Source organism: Scaptodrosophila lebanonensis, unplaced genomic scaffold, assembly GCF_003285725.1.
Source record: "Scaptodrosophila lebanonensis strain 11010-0011.00,11010-0021.00 unplaced genomic scaffold, SlebRS2 tig00000061-arrow-pilon, whole genome shotgun sequence".
Classification (NCBI taxonomy): Eukaryota; Metazoa; Arthropoda; class Insecta; order Diptera; family Drosophilidae; genus Scaptodrosophila; species Scaptodrosophila lebanonensis.
The window spans coordinates 2,031,989-2,051,636 of record NW_022060554.1 but is presented as its reverse complement, the minus strand read 5'-3'; the positions used below and the strand labels follow the sequence as shown (position 1 = coordinate 2,051,636).

Genomic DNA, 19,648 nt, shown 5'->3' with positions numbered 1-19,648 from the left:
CCAGGTAATGGACTTGGAATTGCTGAAGAACAATGATGAAGGCAATATCAGAAGGTCCTTGGGCACAGCAAGAGAGAACATATACATAATAAAAGAAAAAATTTGTCAAGATTCTGATATTAATGTTCGGTCGGAACCCAGCAGCATCGATGTAATTATTGGAGTTGATCTGCTTCCATCAATCATGATGGAGAGAATTAAAAAAGTCAAAAAACTAAGTTGGGATGGATTATGTCCGGCAGCATATCCAGAGCGTTTACCAATAAAGTCATCAGCACAGCAATAAAGAAGAAAAAAGCAAGAAAAATATTTGTTAAAAGAAGACAGAAAGAGATGAAATGCTCTTGTTGTATTTGTGTGCTTGGCCGGACCAAGCCAAGACAACAAAAGCAATCAGTAGCCTTCCTACGATCCGGAATGTAGCATGTACCGTTAAAATACCTACAGGTAATACAAACAGGTTAAGCATTCAACATGCGGAACATCAAACCGCAATAATTATGCGAAAAAGAAGAGGAATCAGGGGCAGGAGCTACTAGCTGTCGTCTTCCCTGGGAACGTATCGTCGCGGACTTGCTACAGAAAGACGCCGCGGCTATCTGGTGACATGTGCGATTGCCACATGCGGCGATAACGCTGCGCCTTACATACGCAGCAAAGCATTAGGGGTTGAAAAGAACTCAATAAAAGTATGCAGCCAGCAATAGCTGCGTGTCAGAATATTCTACATCTTAAAAGCGTACGCACGCGTTTTAGTGAAAACACGTACTTGCTAGGACTTAGGAGAATCTGGACACCAAGTTTGGTTATTCTACTTATACTTTTTGAGATCCTTGCGTTCATACAGATAGAAATAGAATAGCGTTTTGCCCTTTGAGTGCAGGCTATAAAAAGTGGCGGGAAATCCTATACGACTATGCTTATAGAGCAGAAGGTCATGGTTCGCAGAGTCAAATACTTTACTGAAGTCAGTGTAAATGACATCATTCTGCATTTTTAGAATAAATGCACAAGGCAGTATCAGGGCAATTCAAGCACATTGCCACCCTTTTTTTTTAAAAAAAAAGGAATCATAAAAGACTCTCTCCATATATTAAAGAATCAAGCGACAGGTTAAAGAGTTTAAGCAATGGTTGTAAAAGGGAACTAGAACACTCCTTGAGTACACAACTAGAAATATTGTCTACCCCAGGAGAGTATTAGGATTTTAAAGACGTCATAGCTGAAAGTAGGCAACTATCAGTAATAACGGGAGCGTATATAAATAGAGTTCCCACTCTTCCCAGATAAAAAATTATAAGGAGCTATTAATAAAAGAAATAGGGGAATATGTTGATTAAAAGAAGTTTGCAAACAATTCAGCAGCTTCAGAATCATTGCTGGTTTTTATGTCACCAAGAAAAAATATTGAAGGAAGGGAAGAAGTTTTACGTTTTGAGTTACCGAAATTATAGAATTGATTAGGGTCCTGTGCGAATTGTAACTTGCAACGGGCAAGATAATTGTTATAACATTAAAAATTAAGAATATGAAAATTTGATTTGGCTAGATTCTCCAGAAAAATCAAAAGTTCAGCGCGACTGCTTATACTTTTTAAAGCATTTATTTTGTATTTAATATTTTTAAAGTTTGATAGTCTAGTGCAGCGATGGGTACGTAGTGGCTCTTTGGGCTCTCAGGGCTCTTTCCGTTATGTTTTGGTAACTGGCGACAGCCAGACGCACAAGCAAAGTACCGATCTCGAGCAAACTTACAATAACAAAATACACGCAGTGTTGTCGCCAGCCAGACGCACAAGTAGAAGACCGAACTTACAAACCTATCGCGACAGAGTTTACAATAACAAAATACATGCAGTGTTGTCGCCAGCCAGACGCACAAGTAGATCGATGCAATAACAAAATACACAGTGTGTGTACTGATGATCGATGTGCAATACCCGCTGACGGTCACTTATGCACTGACATTCAAAGTGTATTGACAAATTATAAATTGAAAAAAATTTGAAAAACGATTCAACGATTTCGATGAAGTTAAAAAGTTGATAAAAATATATTTGAGTCCAAAAGATATAAATATAAAAGAACAAGACTCAAAATATCAAATGGAGCTATGTGACTTACAATCCGACTACCAAATACTTTCAGTTAAGGAATTTGGAAGTGAATTTTGGAAAAAAGTGTGTGGCAAACAGTATCCATTATTAACATCTTCAATGCTTCAATTAGAAGCAAGTTTTGCCAGCACTTATGTGTGCAAAGCTGCATTTTCAAACATTAAATATATTAAAAATGTTTATAGGAATAAATTAAGTGACATAAATTTATCAGATTTATTACGAATTGCTTTAAGTGAAGAGGAAATAGACTTCGAAAAATTATTAAACGAATGTTCATAAATGTGATCAAAATTTTTTTCGGTGTACTTTTTTTTCCTAATTTTTTGCTCGCAGTTTATGATGTTCTCATAACCCAAACGGTAGTTTTTGTTGTAGATGTTGTTGTAGGACTCCCAAACTAAAATTTCGTGCCCACCGCTGGTCTAGTGAAAACCCCGGAGGTTTTGATGGAGCAGACGTTATGACACCATTAATGATACAGACATAAAAAGATAATTAATAGGGTCATAGTAAAACTTGACGGCTATATTGATCAACCGCGTTATACAAAAAGGGCCAATTAGTTGCTAAAATAAGTTCCTTAAGCAAAGAAAAATGTTATATTGCGAAGTGTTTATTTCAGAGTTGATAGTACTTTCCAGCAATAAAAGTTGTCCAACACAACGAGTTGGAATTGCTCCCCAGATCATAATTTGCACATATTGATCACTGAATCTTTCATTGACTCTACGACGAACCATGACTCCCGAGTCTCGACCAATTAAGTTGATTTTGCTTTCGTCAAGAATATCATGTTAGCCCAACCATCGGCTGACCAATTTATCCTCTATTTACACCAATTTAGTCTGTTGCAACGAATTTTTGCTCTAGGAAAGGGTATGCATGTCTATTCGTGTCTGTGTGAACATGTTTGCAATCAACCAAAGCACCAGCACAGTTTCTGCGTATTCACATAAGGCATCTGGGACTAAAATTGTGTGCTCCTAGGTCTTATAGTCTTCGAGATATAGGTGTAGGTGATTATACGAACGGCGTTTCCGAAAATCCCCTATAGGGGAGAAGTGGGAGGGAAAATCAAAAAATAAAACAATCTTGCACAGGGTACACACATAAGCATTGTGCAAAATTTGGTGCCTCTAGCTCTTATCGACTAGATCGACTCGTCTTGTCATGCTGATTAAGAATATATATACTTTATGGGGTCTGCCACGCCTCCTTCTGCCTGTTACATTTTTCAGCTCGCGAAAACATAATATTTATTTATTTAAGAGCTAACTTAATAATAATAAAATTATAGGCTAGCTTATTTTTTTCTAAGCTATGGCAACGGAGGCCTTCAGCTCAATAGATGTGTGGTTTTTATGTTATTTACATGAATTTTCTTATTTGTATGTGTGTTTATATACATATGTACAGGGGATGTTTAGGGTAGTCTACTTAGTTTAGGTACATTTATTTGATCTTAGATCTTATGATAAAAGTTTGTAGTTTTTAGGTATCTTAGAATGTTTGATATGTTTGAGGAAGTGGGATTCGATAGACATTGGAGAGGGTCAGTGTTTTTAAATATTGCTTGTCTTTGGTGTTTTAGGCTATTGCAGTTGGAAAGTATGTGTTCAATTGAAATGGTGTCATTGCAAAAGGGGCATGTTCTTGGAGATTGGTATACACCAAAGCAGCTTAAACTTTGGGAATGATTTTTGCATAATATTGCGAGCATGAGAGGAATAGTGTTCGTTATTGTTGGCGTTGTTAATTGCGTCTATTGCAGAGAGTGAGTCGGTGCATATGCAGAACTTGCCTCTTCTATTTTTTAGGGTTTCGAGAGCTTCGACAATTGCAATGAGTTCTGCAGAAAATACAGAGGAGTAGTGGGGCAGGAGGTAGGATTTAGTTGTTTCGGTTTCGTTTGTGATGGCGAAGGTAGTGGTGGTGTTATTTTGGGATCCGTCTGTATAGATATATGTGTGTTTATTATTGTCCTTAGTTTTAATTTTAATAAATTCAGCTCGGTATCTTTGTGGGTTTGTGTCTTTTTTATTGAGGTTTCTCAGTGTTGTGTCGGTAGTTATTTGGCTTACGTTCCATGGGGGGGTAGTCTGTCTGAGTAGTCTTGTGGGTTGAAAGGGTAGATTGTGGGCTTGGCTATGTTTAATTATGTGATCTATTGTTGAGTTATATTGTATACGTCTAGGTGGTCGGTATGTTTTGAGTATGTTGATAAGTGGGGAGTCTTTTGCTGCAATTAGGGATTTTATCAGGTTAGCAGTTAGAAGTTCACGTCTGTCTTCTAATGTGGAACATTTTGCTTCATATTGTATGTTTTTAGTGGGCGTGGTTTTGAATGCTCCTAGAGCAATTCTAAATCCTGTGTTGAGTGAGGTTTTTATAGGTCGTAAGGTTGTTTTTGGACAGTGCCCATAAATGGGAAGACCATAATCTACTTTTGAGGAAAGTATTGCTTTTGTGACGTTTATTAGTGTGGAAGTGTTGCAGTTAAAATTTGAGTTTGCTAGACATTTTATTATATTAATTGTTCTTTTAAGGGTGTGTGAGCTGTTCAGTGTGTGTATTCCATCTGTGTTTGTTGTTAAAGTGAAGGCCTAGAATTTTTAGTGATGGGACATTCTAGATTTGTATGCTTCCTGTTGTTAGGGTACATTCACAGTTGTGTTTTCTGCAGACGTGCATGTGTCTGCATTTGGTGGTGGAGAGCATGGCGCCTGAATAATCGACCCAATCTAGTATGGTTCTGAGAATTGGTTCTAAGTTTATATTGATGTTTTTTCTATTTTTTAGTTTTATTATTATGTTAAAATCATCTGCGTAAGCGCTTAGATTAACATTTGGGTGTAGGGTGATCATTGTGGTGAGTTTGTTATAGGCTATTACGAATAGGACTACTGAGAGTGGTGAACCCTGGGGGATGCCGTTATGGAGTGGGTGGAAAGGGGAAAGGGTGTTGTTTATTCGCACTGTAATTTTTCTGTTTGTCATGAAATTTTTTATGTAGTTTAGTATTTTTGGTCCCGTTTTCCATTCCATGAGTTGGTGTAGTATTGAGTGTAGTCCGATTCTGTCGAAGGCTTTTGCAAAGTCTAAGGATATAATAACCTAATATACTTTTGTACATTTCATATACAGAGTACAAAAAGTATCGTTACATAACGGTTCTTCGCGACAAATTTAAACGAAAATGCCAACAAAATTACCCTCGGCTTTTTTATGAGCGCGAGTGTAGTGCAACAAACAGCAAAAAAAAACCAACAAGGCTTAGTGGATGCCGCGAACACACACATATTATTTTTGCACAAAAATTGAGCTGCTTAAAAGAAAAACAAGAGAGAACGCTACAGTCGAGCAAGCCCGACAGTAAAATAGCCTGTACTCTCCACAAAAAAGGAAAATTAAAAAAAAATTAAATGATTAAAAAAATGAATTAATTAATTATGTAATTAAAGTAAATTAGAAGACATGTGTTTGTTCAGTTTTAACACCATACATTTACATCAATTGCCTATTTGTGTTTATACGCGTGTATGTATGCAGCACAAAGTTGAACCAAAGCAGCAACAACAACAGCTGCGGGCTGAGACGAATCCAAGAATTAAAAAAAATAAAAAAATAAAAATAATTGCAACACAAAGTACAATGCACTCAAAGCGGAACAATAAATGGATAAAATAAATACCCGTTCAATGCCCAGCACAATCTCTATTTATATAAAACAGTTTGTCCTTGGTGATCAACGCACAGCCCATACGGTGTATATGAGAATAGAGAATAGCGCCTGCATCAAAAAGTAAAATGTACATATGTACATATCAACGTTGCCAGACGTCCCGACTCTGGCGGGACATCGCGATTTTTAAATCAAAATTAAATGACCCGCGAGGATAACTCGACCGCGCGTGCACCGTGCTGAGGAACTTCGGACGGGTCGCACTTATATTAAAGGACTGTATGTATGTCGTTGTTAAATTTTACAGTTTGAATATTACAAGGTGCGTTACAAAGTAAACAGGACTTTTTGAATCTAGCTCTCCATGGTGGCGCTATCTATATGTCGACTGGTGCGTTAGAATTTGCTATCTTTATCGATTGTCCAGTGAGAATTTCATGATATTTCATCGATTGGAAGTGAAGTTATTGCGTTTTAAGTGTCAGTATGTTTGTGTTATCGGTGCGAAAATGAGCTTCGAGCAAAGAGCCAACATTAAATTATGTTTTAAAACTGGTAAAACTTTTACCGAAACGTTTCAATTGATGGAACAAGTTTATGGCGATGATTGCCTATCCCGTAGCAGAGTGCACGAGTGGTTTCAACGTTTTCAAAGTGGTCATGAGGACATAAATGACGATCAACATGTGGGCCAATCAAAATTCGTGATCACCGAAAATTCCATCGAAACTGTGCGTGAATTCAAAAATCAGCCGAAATCATCATTAAAATTTATGGAAATGGAATTGAACATCTCCAAAACATCGATTTATCGCATTTTGACGGAACATTTCGGCTTACGAAAGGTATGTGCACGGTTTGTTCCGCACAAATTGACTGACGTCAAAAAATTGCTCAGAACCCGTCTCATCGATCGACGCTTGTGACCGATTATTTGACCAAAAATGACATTTTAACCATTAACCACTCGCATTTACATGCATTTGTCCATGAAAGGAAACCGTTATGCAGACGTAGAGGCCATTCAAAAGGCTTGCACCGGCATACCGGCCATCGAGCTAAAACACTCGTTCGACATTCTTTTGGATCGTGCAAAAAGCTGAATTGAAGCAGAAGGAGACTATTTTTAATAAAATAAATTGATTTTGGCGAAAAAACCATTTGTTGTTTTTTTTTTTTTTTTTAAAGTCCTGTTTACTTTGGAACATACCTTGTATATCTGCTTTTTCTACCCATTTTTTGCATTGGGGCTTTATTGGTAAAAAATTGTATGTATTTATGAACATATGTATATGGGTATGTAAATATGTGCAATCAACACACAGCTCTAATGGTAAGCGTTAAAAAGCTGTCAAAGTGTACGTGATCACCAAGAAGTGCTTTTAGAAAATTGGAAATTCGATTTACTTTAAACTTGGTTTATGTATTTACTCTGAGAAAGAATACAAGATAACCTTCGTTGTATTATTGTAACTTCTCATTAGAAGTAGTAGAAGAAATAATTATGATAAATGTATGTATCTATATATATAAAACAGTTTGTCCTGACTGACTGACTGATTGGTGATCAACGCACAGCCCAAACGGTAAAGGCTAGGAAGCTGAAATTTGGACTCAAGTATCCTTTCATAGTCTAGCTGCCCGCTAAGAAGGGATTTTGGAAAACTCGAGCTCCAAAGGGGGAAACAGGGTCCAACGTTTGCATGAAAAATCTACAGTTTTCATCTGATTAACTTCAAACTTAGTTTTTATACTCTCAGAACGATTCCAAGAAAAACGGTATACTTGGTTTTTTGATATTGTTTTTTGGGCCTAAAATATGGGAGTTTTCCTGTAAAAAAATGTTGGGGCACAAAAGGAAACCGCGTCAACAGCCCACAGCCCAAACGGTAAAAGCTAGGATGCTGAAATTTGGGCTCAAGTATCCTATCATGGTTTAGATACGCACTAAAAAGGAATTTTGGAAAATTCGAGCTCCAAAGGGGGGAAAACGAGCTCCAAAGTTTGTTTGAAAAATCCGCATTTTTTAGCCGATCAACATAAAACTTGGTTTCTGAAATCAATTAAAGAATGCAAAGAAAACTGCATACTCGGTTTTTTACATTTTTTGTTGGAGCTTCAATTATTGGGGTTTTCTTGGGGCACAAAAGGAAACCGCGTCAACAGCCCAAACGGTAAGAAAGCTGAAATTTGGGGTCAAGTATCCTATCATAGTGTAAATGTGCATTAAGAAGGGATTTTGGATTTTTCGAGCTCCAAATGGGGGAAAAGTAGCTCCAAAGTTTGTTTGAAAAATCCGCATTTTTCAACCGATCGACTTAAAACTTAGTTTTTAAAATCACTTAAAGAATACAAACAAAACTGCTTACTTAGATTTTTGAAATTTGTGTTGGATCTTGAATTATTGGGGTTTTAATATTTATTCACTATTTCAAATGAAAAGTTTGTGTTATAAATTTAGTCCGACCGATTTAAAATTTAGGTAATGTAATCTACGTAACTAAATCTACAACTTTGCATTCAAGGATTTTCAAAATATGTATGCATTTTACAAAAGCAGGCAGAACAAACAATACAAAATATCAAACAGTTGGGGACAACTAAGTATACATACACACACACACACACACATGCAAGCAGCTGTTCGTGTAGTTGCGTGCAAACGATTGAAATAGCCAAAGCAAAATGTGAGACACTAATGTGTGAATGTCCATACATATGTGCACATCTATGTATGTACATATGTATCTACATATGTATGTATGTACATTCGTCTTGCACTGACAGAGCAAGAAATGTTAATTAATTGAAAATTATATAACATTTTTAAAAGTATTTTTTTCTCTGTTTAGTGCATTTGGCATTAGGGTTTTCATTAATAACTTTATGCAGCAACAACAAAAATCAAATAGTTGGGGACATCACATACACACACTCACACACACAACAAGCAACAGTTCGTGTCTATGTGTGCGGTTTTCAAAAAAGGAAAGAGAAACATACATATGTATGTATGCCTGTGTATGAATATAGCATGTATGTACATTCGTATTAATGTATACATTGGGCAATCGAACACAGTTGTTTGATTGTAAAAAAAATAATGCTCTAAAAACAACAACAACTGCAAGTCATTGGCTCGCTCTTATTCTTTCGTTTTGACCATTTAATGTTAATTGCAAAGGCAAAACGCCAAAAGTTTACAGTTACCGTCGCTACGCAACGACTGCGTAAGCGATAGTAAAGCAGAAACCGAATAACGGAGCTACGCATATTCTGCTTCGCATTGCGGACAGATGTATGTATGTATATGATTTGTTCTTATTGATCTCAATAAATAATTAGATTTTATTATTTAAATATTCTGCTTATGGCATTCAAACTTCGATATTTTGATGGTATCGGTGGCTTCAACTATCGAAAGTTTTACTCTAGCAAATTGAGATGAGAATTGTCAGTGCTTTTTGATCATGGCTCATCGCTGCACGGCATTGACACGAGTGCCGTGTTTCATATTCCGAGTTTGTGCGTGACCGTATTGACTCAATATGGCATGAAAAGACTCAAATGTGAATTTAAAATCAGGATATACCCTTATAATTATTCCCCTTTTTTGCACATAGTCTATCTTAAAACGTTGCGTTATCTCTATATATAAAACAGTTTGTCCTGACTAATTAGTGATCAACGCACAGCCCAAACGGTAAAAGATGAAATTTGGACTCAAGTATCCTTTCATAGTATCCATCCTAGTGTAGGAGCACACTAAGAAAGGCTTTTGGAAAATTCTAGCTCCAAAGGGGGGAAAACGAGCTTTAAAAAATATTAGTTATAGTGGTCATGTTCGTTTAACGAAATAGTTTGGCAAGAACAAAAATGTAACGGACTACTGAACAATTTTTTGTCAAGAACAGAAAATGTTCATTTAAATACCTTAAATGCCTTCCTACTGGTAACTTATAAGGTGAAAACATAGGTAGGTTATGCACACACAAAATAAATACAATTGGAAACATTATATTGAGCCGGGTTAAGACGGGCAATACCTGCTAGTATATACAAATACAAATACTGAACCAGCATAGGCGGGCAAAACCTGCTAGTAATGGATAAATAGACATAATATGCATCAAGAAAAAAAATAATACACAAATTAGAGGCTAATTACAAAGGCAAAAATAATAAAAAACACAGAGCGTAAGCAAAGACGTCGTTCACTCTCTCTGTTATGACACTTGGCATACGGACAATAATCACTAACTGGAGGTATTTGCCAAATTTTAAATTCTAAGAACTATGGGAGAATCTCGAATTACTGGGGTGATGGGAGAGGGAGGGAAATTCTGAAATACACATTTTCTGAGTATTTAAGGCATGTTGGGTGATTATACGAACAGCCTTACGAAAAATCCCCATTATTGGGGGTGTGGGTGGAAAATTTTAAAACAACAAACTTGAACAGCGTACACACATAAGGCATCTTTGTGAAAAAAGTATAAAACAAGTTAAGATGATAAAGAAGACTGAAATAATCTGTACATATGTGTTAAAAATTAAAGAAATTTAACAAATTATGAAAATTAAAAAAAAGATACAAATTCGGTGCAATGCAGCAAACCACCCTTTTTACCCTACTGGTACAGGGTATAAAAAAATTAATTTATTACTTTAAATCAGCGGTGGGCACGAAACTTTAGTTTGGGAGTCCTACAACAACATCTACAACAAAAACTACCGTTTGGGTTATGAGAACATCATAAACTGCGAGCAAAAAATTAGAAAAAAAAAGTACACCGAAAAAAATTTTGATCTCATTTATGAACATTCATTTAATAATTTTTCGAAGTCTATTTCCTCTTCACTTAAAGCAATTCGTAATAAATCTGATAAATTTATGTCACTTAATTTATTCCTATAAACATTTTTAATATATATAATGTTTGAAAATGCAGCTTCGCACACATAAGTGCTGGCAAAACTTGCTTCTAATTGAAGCATTGAAGATGTTAATAATGGATACTGTTTGGCTTTAGCTTAACAAGTTCCAACCTTTCTCTATCATTCAACATGCCATATGCATTTTCATGGTAATTAAAATAGTGCCGCCGAATATTATAATTTTTTTTTTGAACATACCACAGTTCCGCAAATAAGACACTGATGTACTCCCACATTTAATAGCGAAAAAAAATACCGCGTCTCAATCTCGGAAATATTAATTTCATTAGCCATTGTTCAGTTTTAAATCAAATATAAGTAAGATTATAAGTAAATAACTTGACGAAAATCATAAAAGTTTTACTGAAACACTATAATTTATAATTTGTCAATACACTTTGAATGTCAGTGCATAAGTGACCGTCAGCGGGTATTGCAAATCGATCATCAGTACACACTGTGTGTATTTTGTTATTGCATCGATCTACTTGTGCGCCTGGCTGGCGACAACACTGCATGTATTTTGTTTTTGTAAGCTCTGTCGCGATAGGTTTGTAAGTTCGGTCTTCTACTTGTGCGTCTGGCTGGCGACAACACTGCGTGTATTTTGTTATTGTAAGTTTGCTCGAGATCGGTACTTCGCTTGTGCGTCTGGCTGTTGCCAGTTACCAAAATATAACGGACAGAGCCCTGGGAGCCCAAAGAGCCACTACGTGCCCACCGCTGCTTTAAATATTCAACACATACATACATAAATGTTTATGTACAGTTTCAACAGCAGAAATAATCCAAGCAGCAACAACAACAGCTTCGGGCAGAACTTGGACAGAGATTGCATTTATGGCTATAACTTGTACCTTCAGAAATCCTTTAATTCATCCAGGCGGTCATGGCCATATCGATTCATGTCATATGGTCTTTATTACGGGCATTATGGATCGATATATATATATATATATATAATATGCGAAATATCTGTATGGAATGCGTTAGCCACGAGAAATGAATAAAATTAACTTTTCCGTCGTTATGTCTGCATAAAATACTTTAGTGATTTGTGATTATCGAATTTTCCTTTAACTTTTTTTTTGACTGTATTCTGTATTCTTGATTAGTATGACAATACTGATGCACTCCCCCGCTATTGGTGATTTTCCATTTTGAAATCTTAGAATTTTCAACTCAAATTTGGACACATAATCCCATTAGAATAAAAAACAACCTAGACCTGCCTAGGTCATAGGGGAATCTGGATATTAAGTTTGGCAGTTCTAGCTCATGTAACTTCTGAGATCCATGCGCTCATACAGACGGACAGACAGACATTGCTATATTGACTCCGCTTGTCACCCTGACCAAGAATTTGTGGGGTCTGCCACGCCTCCTTCAGTGTGTTACACACATTCGCACAAAACAAGTATACCCTTTTACCCTTTGGGTTAATACAACAAATTATGCCTTCTTTTTCGTTGCACGAACGAAAGGCAGTGCAACAGTCCTAAAAGAAACGATTTGATGCTCGTGTGCTGTGTTCGCCGTCAAGGAACAGAAACAAATATTAGGCGAATATCGCTCGTCAAATTACACCAACAAATATAAAGCAACTGTCGTTTTTTTTACCTACTCATCTATTCTTTTGCGTTTTCCGCCCTTCGATTGCTTTTACTTCTGTGACGACGCTTAGTTTACGGAAATATTTTGCCTTTAACGCATGTGTTAATTATGTGCATGTGTATGTGGTAGGTAAATTTCGTGTTTTTAAAATATTGCAACAAATAAAAAGGCAAGAGTAGATTCTACTGCGACTGGAGGCTTAGAAGGAGACGAATTGCGCAAAGCAATGGAAAAAACAGTACATTTAAAAATCAGTTCCAATAATAATTACATAAAGGAATAAATTTTTAATTTTATTATAAATCCAAAACATAAAAAAAGTGAAATTGTTATAAATTAATTTGCATTTCATTTATATTTACATATATCAGGGTTCAGCACACTGCTCCACACACATGCAGCGCTGCCCGGAGCAGTATCGTTCAGGTCGGCAGAGGCGGTGTGCAGTTGTGAGCAGGCAGGCAGCGGCCGAGCTCTCGACCGTGCTAGGCAGGAATATGTATGTACATATGTATGTCTGATGTGTGAAATTTGTATGATGGCATGCTTGTGTGTGTATATTTCAAGGCAGAATGTGCGCTAGTCGTATCATCCCTTATACATACATAGCTACACTCAGTAGTTAGAACTCTTGGTGGTTCAATTGGGGGTAATCTTGGTCTACTTTAGAACTGATAATTTAATTAATTAAACATTTTTAAAACTTTTATTTAGTGGTTTTGTTTTTGGGATTGGGTAGAAGGTATTTAAAAGTTGAGCCCGCTCGACTCTAGTATTTCTTACTTGTTTCGTTGAAAATAGATAAGCTACAAAACTGCGTTAGTTTTTTAATAAGTACCTTTGGTTATGGCAGGTAGCAAATTATTGGGTCGTATGTAGACTTTTCTCGCCCACTGTACATATACTTATTGTATGCATTGCATGTACCTACATACATGAATATCTATGTATATACATATATTAACATGAATACCTTAGATTTTTGCGTCCGGAGTTTAAGATCAGGACGAAAATGAACAAATTAAAGCAGTTTACACATGTACAAGTGCACTCATACATATGTATGTATGTAAGTAAAAGGTGTAAATACATACATAAGTACAAATATTTGTTATCCTTTATTTTAAAAACATGTACACAGAATTAGAATTATACAAAATACTAATTTTCAGCCAATCCCAAAATATGCAATTGCGCCGCACGTTTTTGTTGGCTCTTGTTATAATAAACAATGCGCACATATAAAGAGAAAGTCAAACTATCGATTATGTTATCAATACTTTCAATATACATATATTTTTTTCTTATTCCGATATCGATATTTTACATGTATTCTTACTTACTTCAAACGCGGTCTATAACTAAATTGAGTGCCTTGGCATGGTAACGCCGGTTATGAACGATGTTGAAACGATGGAAGTGAACAAAAAAGTTTGTTACAAGTTAATTTTATGGAATTAACTTTTTATTAGACTAATAGGTGTTTATTGCTATGCAAAATCTGGACTAAAACGAAATTACAAATTTTTTCTGTTGAATACCTCAAACTGCAACTAGCGATATCGCGGCGCAGTGTCGAGGAGGCAGCAGCGGAGCTCTGCCCCGTAGACATGGCTTCAGAATTTACATATGTTTTCTCGAATTGATGCGCGTGCAGTTTCAGTTAGCAAACGTTAAGTCTTGCTCGGATGTTCTTCAAACGCGGTCAATCTGCGCTATTGCTGTATGCTGAGCAAGAAAAAAGCACAGCGCTGCTTCTTTCTTCGGTAGCTTTACAAAACCAATTTTGTTTGTCCCATAGAAAGTCTGTGTTTCTTTGTAATTGAGCCAAACATCAAGGCATTTTTCATTGCATTCTTTTGGCATCCCACCTTATAAATTAAGCGCATTTTTAGAAAAAGATGTCTTGATGTCACTCAACTCTTAAATACTCCACAAATAAATGATAAAAAAAAAAGAATTAATTTAAATAATTAATTAAATTAAATATAAAATATTTCATACATACATTTACATCAGAATCGTGTCTATGCGTGTTTGTGTACTTGCACATATGTATGTGTGCATCACATAGTTATGTCAAAGCAGCAACAAATACAGATGCGGACACAGCTTGGGCCTGGTTATATGACTATAACTTTCTTTCTAATCAACTTATTATAATGAAACTTGGTACACGGATATATAATCACTGGATGTGACTACCAAATATTGGTTAAAAATTTCAAGAATTACGGGAGTTATAGAAACTCACGAATAGGGGGGGACTGGGAGTGGAATGAAAAAATGAACAAACTCGTTCTTTCTCGGGCTCAAGAGAATCTGGATACCATGTTTGGTTATTCTTGCTCTTATACTTTCTGAGATCCTTGCGTTCATACAGACAGACGGACAGAAAGACGGACATGGCTATATCGACTCGGTTTGTCATCCTGATCAAGAATATATATACTTTGTGTGGTCTGTCAGACCTCCTTCTGTGTGTTACATACACAGCTGGACACAATAATAGGTGTAAGAAGTTGTAGCCATAAATATACAAGTATTTGCTGCCCAAGCGCTGCCCGCAGTTGTTGTTGATGCTGGTGCTTTGGTTGACTGCAAACATGCTCACACAGACACAAATAGACGCGCATAAGCATTTATACACTATCATAGACGCAATTGCTTTGTATATGTACAATTATACACCCGATTAAATTTTTTTTAATTTTCTTAATTTTTATACCCTGTACCCAAAGGGTGAAAGAGTATACTAGTTTTGTGCGAATGTATGTAACAGGCAGAAAGAGGCGTGGCAGACCCCACAAAGTATATATATTTTTGATCAGGATGACAAGACGAGTCGATATAGCCATGCCCGTCTGTCTGTCTGTCCGTCTGTCTGTCTGTCCGTCTGTCTGTATGAGCGCAAGGATCTCAGTAAGTACAAGAGCTAGGATAACCAAAATTGGTATCAAGGTTCCTATAAGGCCTAGGCAGATCGAGTTTGTTTATTTTTTCTGATACACCCCAGTTAGTACTAATGTGTCCGTGTGTTAAATTTCATCATGATAGGTCAATTCTGAAGAAAGTTATAGCCATAAGTAAGTGCGCTGCCTGCAGCTCTGTCGGCAGCGCTGCCCGCAGCTGTTGTTGTTGTTGCTGCTTTGGTTCAACTTTGTGCTGCATACATACACGCATATAAACACGCATAGGTACGTGATGTAAATGTATGCTGTTAAAACTGAACATAAACATGTATTCTAATTTAATTTAATTAATTAATTTTAATTAATTAATTAATTCATATTTTTAAATAATTTAATTAAAAAAAAATTTTTTTTTTAATTTTTCCTTTTTGTGGAGAGTACAGGGTATTTTACTGTCGGGCTTGCTCGACTGTAGCGTTCTCTCTTGTTTATATATCTATAGTTAATTTAAACAAATGTGCAGAGTATTTCAAAGTCGGGACACCCGACTTCAACCTTTTTACTTGTTTTTCATAGGTAAGTACATTATATTAATTTGTATATATATATGATTATGTTAGTGTAGCCGCTCGAATTGGCTCCCGATTAATGAATTTAATCGGTACCCAGGGAACACCAAGGGGGGGCCATTACTAACGCAATGGGGTCCTTTAGCAAAAACTATTTTTTTTTTTTGCAGACCTACAAGTCGACTTAAGTTGTGCAAATACAACTCCTATGTTCCCCAAAACTAAAAAAAAGTATGTTATTAATAAATACTTAATAAATTTAAAAATTAAAATAAATTAAGCATATTAAATAAATTTAAAAAATAAAATAAATATAAATAAATAAATAAGTAATAAATAATTAAATTATACAAATCTTAATTCTCCTGCAAACTAACTTTAATTCCACTATGGTGGAGATAAATCATTTCATAGGTGCGCGCTGGGGCCCTGCGATCTGAAATATTTGAAACGCCCAATCAATATGTGTATCACTTTTGGTCGTAGACGTATTCAAATCGAACAAAAATCGAAAACTATGACTACCTAAAAAATCATACATGCTCCTACTGCACCCTGACAGAGACCGTAGGCAAATATTAAAATCTCCTAACACTCATCTAAACATGGAAAGTTCCGAAATAAATTCTCAAACTCTGTTTTAAACCTAAAGACCTATATTTTAACACGGCACACTCAAATACTGCAGAACGTACATTTTTCGGAATTAGCAAAGTACCGACCACTGAAGCAAAGACTAACATTCTCAAATATTTCATTCCTAACGAATACAAGAATGCCTCTTTTTGGTCGGGGTGTACCAGTTACTTGCGGACAATCTAGGCGCACTGCACTGGTAAAGGCAGGAATTTCACATGTTTCGTTTGAGTATGTGGAAGCCTCAACTAAACATAAGATTATATCAGCATTAGCTGATCTGAGCAAATATCGCTAATGTGACAGTGCAAACTTTCCGTATTGTGAAAGAAAACATTGAAAATTGAATTTTCAAATAGATTGTCAAAGTGAGTGTGAAGTAACTTCTGCGGCTATAACTAGAAATTGATTGCGGTCAAAAGTAATTTGCTCATTTCATAAATACTGAAAACTTTTAGTCGTTTTCAAAACTGGGGTCCAAGAAGGCTCTACGCGATGTGAACACTTAGCTCGAGCATTTACTCCTACACTGTCATCTAAGAATTTAAACCAAAGAATATGAGGGGAAATGGGTGCATTGAATCCTACTTCCATTAAAACGCCTGTGGCTCCATTGACAAGACCATCTGCTGTATCTACATTGACCGTCATCATATACTTTGCACTGACTTTCAAAATCAGAGTTGTGGACAACCCTTGAGTTTGAGAAGATTTAAAATTCTTGACGGATTCTAATTTTTTTTGCTTACTTTCACCATTCAGGTGTGCGGCCTTGATGAAATCAAGAGCAACTGAAATATGCTGTTCTGTAGCAATCGATTGCAATTTTACAGTGTTAAAAGCATTTGTATCTTCATTTCTAAGAAACAGATGAATTGCATCACCTGGAACCTCACGGACACTGAAAATTTTGGACCTAAACAAACTAATATTCTCTGACGACATTTGATCGGATGCCATGTTATTAAGTGTTTTTCAAAGGCTTTCGTCTCTCTGTCGCATTATCTCTATGAGTTCAAAAAAGTGGATTTGAATATCCATCGATCTCCTACAAGACGTAGTTGTCTGAGATCGCCGTAAGCTATAACAGATATTCCTCCAAATGGGACATTTCTGTCATCGAAAATTTGTTTGAGGACTATCCAATTGTGAAAACATTTTGGCACCGACCATTGAAATTTCGTCAATTATAAGAAGTTTAAGATCAATGAATCTCGAACGCAGGAGATTTAACAAATTTGCACCTAAATCTTTAAATGACGACCCGGACTGGTTCACTGGAAGTGAAAACATGGAATGAAGGGTGGAACCCCCAATTCCAAATGCTGTTTTTCCTGTGGGTGGGCACAGTAAAATTTTTGCAGTTGTGGGGTTGCAACCAGGTCTCCGATTATAAATATGTGAGAGGGACTGAAAAATTGCTGATATAAGACCTAAGAGCATATTTATAGTCCTCGTAGCTGAGGCTCACTTGATCGTGAGAGAGAAAATTTTCGAATATGCTCAAGTGACCAATAGTATTAGAGTTAAACGGGAAATTTAAAGCATTTTGAATTTTCTTTAAATTTTCGCGTTGAAGAGAAATGTTACCAGTTTCTTCAGGCAGTGACTCCAAAATTTCTGCTTTGGGCATTGGAGGATATGGAATACCAAAGCGACAAAAAGAGTTTCGTCTAACTTCTCGGATGCATGAATGCCCATGATTATGCTTTTGGTATTTTATAAACTGAGCTAATGCAGTATTTGTTATATCTGTGCTAACGAAATGATAAATGATGGCTATTACTGGAGAAATAGGTGCTTCATTGTCGAAGTCCACGGCCGGGGCATTTTAAGCCAGAACATGCCACGTATATGGGAAGAACTAACCTAACTTACCTAACAACGTTATGCTCACCAAAAAGACGCCCTTATTCTTCATGACTTTCAGTATCTGCCTATTTCGAAAGGCCAAATACCTAGCGCAAGTCACAGGGTCTGCTCTAATTAGGAGCGCTTTTTCGCCTAATCTTAAAATTAGATCAGTTTTCTCTGTCTTTCTGTCTTGCCTATCTACTGTTCTTTTTAAAATGACAAGCAGCTCAGTCCAGCTCGTCTCAGCAGCCGACATGGTGATAAAGAAAAAAGGTAGGCCGAATTGACGAATCATGGCCATAACCTTCTTTTTTTTGCTTCCCAATGAGCAGGTGATGTCCGAATACGAATCAGATGATCCATATGATCATCATTAAGGGCGTTAGTAGCTGTTATGCCATGAGGGGCGCTTTGCTTTCTTAAGCATATTGAAGTATTTTTTCGAATATGAATCACCTCTAACTTTTTGTAATTGAAGGATAATTTCTACATTTCTACAGTTCTACATCAGCTGCTGCCCTACAACATAGCGTGAGTTTTGAATAAAAGGACAGATCGTGCAACCGCACGGATAGTAAAAGTATCAAGGTGTAAAAGTATCTACACTAACTCTTCTTTGGCCTTCGCCACGAGCAATTGTGATTCTTTGCATGGCAACATTTTTTTTTTATTAATCTTAAGCAGAGTTTCTTGACACCCAGGATTGAGCTCCTCTATTTCCACATCTTCATCAATATGGGATGGTTCGAGAACTCTTCGCATAAATCCCTCCACTAAATCTGCATCTCCTTGAGAAACTATGAAGGGAACAGTCTCGGATGCAAAATCAGACATCCACTGTTCATTACCTACTACATTATGCTTTCTATAAAGCTCTGTATTAACTAAATATCTAATTGCATCTGCAATTTTTTGAGGGCCTAATGGTTTTAGCCATGAAATCATGGGAATATTCCATTCTACGTTTGAGGTAGAGCCAGACGACCTCGGCTTCATGGAAAGCTCGTGTGAGGAAAGTCACGACATTGCTTACCGGTATGGGAACATTTACTACAGGTCCTTTAATAGCACTCTGGTGCTGAAAGCCTTAAGACTTAATAATCATAAATGGAAGGCGAGGAGAAATAAGGCGTTCCTCTAAAGGAGTAAACCATTTAAGGCAATCGGGCAAATTAGCCATTAGAAATGGAAAAATTTGGGTTTTTTACCAGATTTAATACTGCGGGCATATGTTTTGCAAAACTTGAAAGTACCGTCAACAGAAGGAAAGAATTAAAATGTCCGCACTAAAGTCGTTGCTCTCAATAACATTCCGAGCTAACCA

The 19,648-nt window shown here is 36.4% G+C and overlaps 1 protein-coding gene across 1 annotated transcript in view; it reads right to left on the bottom strand.

The window, feature by feature from the left end:
- The window catches only part of LOC115624689 (ell-associated factor Eaf), a 48,229-nt gene extending 34,649 nt beyond the window's left edge, over nucleotides 1–13,580 (bottom strand). The window contains exon 1 of the mRNA XM_030519495.1: nucleotides 13,448–13,580. The gene's annotated coding sequence lies outside the window, so the exon portion shown is untranslated. The remainder of the gene's footprint in view (nucleotides 1–13,447) is intronic.
- Nucleotides 13,581–19,648: the final 6,068 nt, after the last annotated feature.